Genomic DNA, 6000 nt, shown 5'->3' on the forward strand with positions numbered 1-6000 from the left:
TGCCCCTATTTTCTGATAAGAACCTCTTTTCCTCCCTTTTAAAGCCAAACTCAAAGCAACCAACCATACATAAGACTTTCATGTTCAAGAGGAAAAATTATTTCAAGTTTAAAAGACATTTGTGCTCAGCTCCATCATGGGTAGGTTCAGACGCCTGAAGTCTTAACACCCCATAGCGAAGAGGGATACTGTGCGGGCTGGTGTCCAAGGTCATCCCCTCCCGCCTTGGTGCCTGCCCCTTCTCTGGAGGACCTTCAGATACCTGGATTATATGTACTCCCACTGCCTCCTTGAGCTTCCTGCAGTGGAATCCAGCATCTCTTTCTGAGCCCTGCTCCCACCCAACTGAAAAGTGTCGGTTAAGGGTGGGACCTAGCATGATGGTGATGAACCATCAGAATTACTTGGTAGTGCTAAACCTCAGTAAGTTGTCTCAGAGTAGGGGGCCTTAACTTAAGGAAGCATTAGTGATGGTGGAAAATTCAGGTTCACGTCAAGTTTTCAGGCTGACATGTCAGAAGACCCTTCCACATGCCCATGCATACACCTTCACTTACTTGAAATCATTTGTCAGTTTATCATTGTCTTCGGGGTTTTTTGGCATCTCCACCATGACCTTGGAAACTTGTCTCACCGTTTTGGGGGTATTTACCATGATATGCAGCCAGAGAATTTGAATGACTTCAAGATGTTTTAGGCTAGGAAGAAAATTACACAAGGTCGTTTAATATGATTTAATTTTGGTAATTCAAAAACCAGAATACCAGAACAGTGTAATTCTTTTAAGTTCTCTGTGACCTCCTTTTTATTACAGAGATCTAGAAATTGAAAAATTAAATGATTTTGTCAGGACAAAAAGTCAGTATTAGAGCAGGGAAGGACAGTCATATTCTGCAAGTCTTGATCTATCAATCAACTGAAATATGGCTCTGCTGTCTAAAAGAGGCAAAAAAATAAAGATTCAGTTTGGGGGCTTTATAAACTTAGACAAGAATTAGCATAAAGCAAGATTACAGAAACTGGGACCATTGTGCTATTTAACACTTGTTCACCATTGAAAGATTTAAACATTATAGCAAATTCTACCTAAAGTACAATCTGAGATTACTTGTTTCAGAAGTACCTACCCATAGGTTAGAAGTTTTTTGCCTTTTCCAGTTTAATGTGAACATGTTTTGTCACATACAGCCAAAAATCCCAAGACAATCATTATATATAATTCACCAGAAAATAGTTAAGTATTGCAGGTTATAGAAGAGAGAAGAATTAAAAGGCAACTCTGAAATTCAGAAGATATACCTATCAGAAGTATGAGCTTTTCTTTCATTTCTTTGAAAATTCTAGATCATGATTTCCTTTACTATTCAAATTGCAGTTGAGATCATCCATTTTAAAGCCAATCCCATCAGTTCCCTTTAGAAATTGATGAATAACTAGCAACTGTGTGTGGCCCGGGTATTTCTCATGGGGCTGTATCACATGGTGGGGCCAGGGGTGGACACAGCTCAAGGTGGACGTCCCTGGGGGTGATCGACCAATGTATCAAGTGATTAGCCCCCTTAAAAAGTGTTTTTCTATATTAAATGTTTACCACCATAGAAGTCCAGTTTTGCTTGGGTTGGTTCACTGCTGCAGCAGCAGATCCAGATAGTTTCTTCTCACTACAAGAGATTGTTAGTAAGAACCACCAAACGCAACCCACGTCCTGTCGGTGAGCCCCATTTTCTCGGCCAGGATAAAACTTGGCAAGGTCAGCCAAGGTCTGTGTGCCCACTGCTAAGGGAGTAGGGGCTGTTACGTCTCTACAGCTAAAGCACAAACACACTGTGCTTGTGACAACAGTTAGAGCAGCCATGCTACTTAGTACCCACTTGACTCCGAAGGCCAAAATACAAATGTTGAGAGCATATTGAGATCCACCCCCTCGCCTTTCCACTGTAAACATTTTAATGAAGATGAGCAAAAGGACATTCTGACGAAGAGTGACACAGAAATGCAGGCGGCAGAAAGCAGGAGGAGCTAGCATCCCTCAAGTCTCATTTTGAGTTACGCCCTTCACATCCTGGGCACTGGAAGTGAACGCTAGCTATTTGCCCATCCTGAGACGGTCTTTCCTCCCACGCTGTGCCCACAGCGCCAGGGCAACTGGCTTATCAGTCTGACTCCAAGGGTAGCTCTTAATTGAAAGGGATAAGCTGGCCGTGCTTTGCTGTTTTCCAAGAAATTAGAGAACCCATGGCTAATTGTGTGGAGGGCATTTTCTAGTCTTTCTGGTTTGCGTGTGACATCCAGATAAAGCCAATGTGAGCTTGAATTTCTTAAATTATAAAGGAGCCAAAGAGCAATTATCATTGAGCTGTTTCTCAACAGGGTTTTCTACAGGCTTAAGGAAATCTGCTGTGTGTATTAAAATTGTTTTTCATCCTCATCATCAGAAGAAAACAAATCCATCCTCCCTCCCTTGCTAGACATGCTAATTCAAGCAGCATAACGCCTCAAGTGGCTGAATGCAGATACAAAAAAAAGGGGGGGGGGCTAAAGACGTAGAGAGATCATTCACAAAGAAGAAATACAGCCAATAAACATATGAAAAAAATTTAGTCCTAACAATGGACGTGAAAATGCAAATACAGTGATGATTTTTTCTCCTCTCAAACTGTTAAATATTTGCTTCAGTGATAATACTGAATGTTAGAGCTAGATGAAGCAGACACTCTTACAGAGTGTCTGGAGAGGGTAAAGTAGAAAAATGCTTCTGGGGAGCATACTGACCCCCTAAATCAAGGGCCTTACAGAAGGTAAAAGAGCTTTTGACTCAGTTATTTCACGACTAGGAGGCTGTAACAGGGAGTGATGGGTGGACCCAAGTATCTATTCTCCCCTTCTCTTAGGAAAAAAAAGTTCAGCTAGCTCATAGAATTAAGGCTACATTTCCAGCACCAGCAATGCTATTGAAGGAAAATTACTATATAAAACCTAAAATACAGTTTGACTCTGTTTGGAGGAAAAGAAAAAAAAAACCTATATACTGTTGACCAAAAATAAACAGACTGCTAGTAATTTTCCAGCAAAAATGAGTTTGTTTGAGATGAGCAAAGAATCACAGTTCAGGGTCTGCAACCATGGTGAGCCATGTGCAAGTCCATAGCAAAAACAGAGAGAATTCTTTCACAGAATTGAAAAGGAAGTTGGGAGAGGGGGAGGCAACAGTAAACGGAGAGTCTAGGGTCTTTCAATGGACGGGTTGTGACTGTCTTTCATTGGCTGAGCTCTCGCCAGGCATAAGAGCGCCCCCTTCTGGTTTCTCAACTCTATTGGAATTGAGGTTTCTGTGTGTGTGTGTATATATATATATATGAACAGTATTTAGCTATAGCAAAAGAATAAACAAATATAAATCAAGACTTTAGCAACTATTATCTCTCAAAAGTCAGTTAACTTCAGCACTCAAATTCCATCATGTGCATGGAACAGAGCTATTTTCCACTCACCAGCAAGCAACGGTTCAACACCAGCTGGCTGTCCTACAGTTCAATTCAATTCTGACACTATCTGCCCAGAGATAACTTCAGATTTCATCAGTTAAGGGCTCGGATCCACAAGACGGGATTTTATTTCAGATGCCAGTTGCAAGCCCAGGTTGTCACCTGTACTTCTGACCAATTGACTGTAAACTAGAGATTCCCACATCCCCTCCTCCAGTTTCATTAATTTGCTAGAAGGGCTCACAGAACTCAGACAAACATGCTGCTTACTAGATTACCGGTTTTACTGCAAAAGAGTATAACTCAGGACTAGCCAGATGGAAGACAGGCACAGGGCAGGGTCTGGGGTGAGGGCAGGGGGCTTCATATCCTTTCCAGGAGTGCAACTCACCCCAAATCTCCACGTGTTCACCAATCCCGAAGCTCTCCAAACCCGTCTTTTTGGCTTTTTATGGAGGCTTCATTATATAGTCATATTAATGAAATCATTAGTCATTGGTGACTGATTAATTCTCCAGCCCCTCACCCTTTCCTGGAAGTCAGGAAGGTGGGGTTGAAAATTCCAACCCTCTAATCACAGGGTTGGTTCTCCCAGCAACCAGCCCCCTTCCTTAGGTGCATCCAGGAGTCGCCTTAATAACATAACAAAGGACACCTTTCTTGCTCTCTTCACTGAGGAGATTCCAAGGGTTTTAGGGGAACTGTGCCAAAAACGAGGGTGAAGGCCAAATATATATTTCTTATTATAAATCACAATATCCCAGATTATGAGCTAACATTTCTCTCTTTATAATCTTCTATACTTTCCCCCCAAAACAGGAAAAAAAATGTTTAACACATCACTAAAAATCAAAGGATCATATTACATGATTCACAAATGTTATACAAGAAATAATATAGTAAGAATCTCTGTATTATACAGTAATCATTTACCATAACAGCATGACAAAGAGTAATCTAGGGTAGAGTAACATGTGCTAAAAAGTTTGCTTGTTTCAAAATTGTTTGAAAAATATTACGTCAAAAATAAATGATGGTTTCCTAATCATTGTCAGCCTCCAGTTCCCATTCTAGACAGAGTGATGAATAAGTGATGAGGGAGGTGTCTTGCTGCTCAGGGTTCATTCTATGAAGTCATATTTAAAGAAGCACAGTTGAACAACTCACAGTAATTAAAACTCACAGTAATTAAAAGAGAAGCCTATTCTTAGCAGGTGCGCCTCAAAGCACATTAAAGAGGATAAAAGTCAGAACCCACGTCCAAAAATGTTGTTTATGTAGCTCAATCTAATCTCTTTCCCAGCTAACACGGTGCTTTCTTCCTAGGTGATTAGTGGGTAGAGTTAGAAGAGACCTGGCAAATAAAGGATTTTTGGTAGCAAATTGGAAAGGAAGGAAAGCTGCAAACATTGAAGGCTTATAAGTTGTGTCCAGCAAATAAAGAGCAACTCCACCCCCAAAAACAATTGATTGGATCCCTTGGATGTGTTAAATTAAGAGTCAATGATTGGTTCTGCCCTCTTTAATACAAGCTGTGAATTGGGTCAATACAAGTACTTCCATTTTTGCAAAGTGTTTCAGGTCCATCCAGAAAACCTAGTCTTGAAAATTTTTATAAAATGTCAATATTCCCACAGCACCCACACACAAATCACAGCTCCTGATTAAGAAAGGTAGAGTTCGGGAAATGACTAGCTTGTCTCCACATCGTTAAAAAAAAAAAAAATCAGTGACTTAGAATTCCAAAATCATATTTTTCTGAAGCGCAAAAGAGATCTACTCTATAAACCTAAAATTATTCACAGTTAAAAGGCACCAGGAATTGTGACTCATATAATAAAGATACCGTTTTGCTGACATGAGTCACATTCTCGGGGTGGTAAGAAGGAATTCAAAATGAGAAGGAAAGGCTTGGTACCCAATTTTTGATATTTAAAAAACTTTATAAAAATTCCTTCTGTTTGATGGGTTTCATGTCATGATATTTATTATAAATTTTTAAAAATCACACTTTTCCACTACACAATACACAACAATACTAGGTAGGAAGAATAAAATATTGAAGAACAACCAGGTCTCCTTCCTCTGCCCCTGTTTTGCCACCGTAAGCCAGAACTTGACATTACACTTAACAATGACACACTGTTTTCAATAGAATGGTCACTACTGCCTCCGAGTGGTGATTTTCAGAGTTTAAATTTCATTCGTATCAGGTCCTCTCAGCCTAATAGGAGAGAATTTTGAGAATGACAGGATATATATTATTCCAAGTTTAAATTTTAAGCATGAGATTATAGCTTAAAAACAGGAAGGATATATTTTATTTAGAGAAAGAGAGTAGAAGAAACTTACAAGGGAATGCAGCTGACTGGCTTTGTCCATAAAAATCTGTGTTCCACGAGGAAGCAGAGGGCTCCCAATTCTGTGTTTTTCATCCAGGAAATGGTCCTTGACATCCATGTTTTGCTGTCACCTCCAATCACTAGAGACACTGGGCCACCAGGTTTCCAGAACT

This window comes from Camelus ferus, chromosome 5 (assembly GCF_009834535.1).
Source record: "Camelus ferus isolate YT-003-E chromosome 5, BCGSAC_Cfer_1.0, whole genome shotgun sequence".
Lineage (NCBI taxonomy): Eukaryota > Metazoa > Chordata > Mammalia > Artiodactyla > Camelidae > Camelus > Camelus ferus.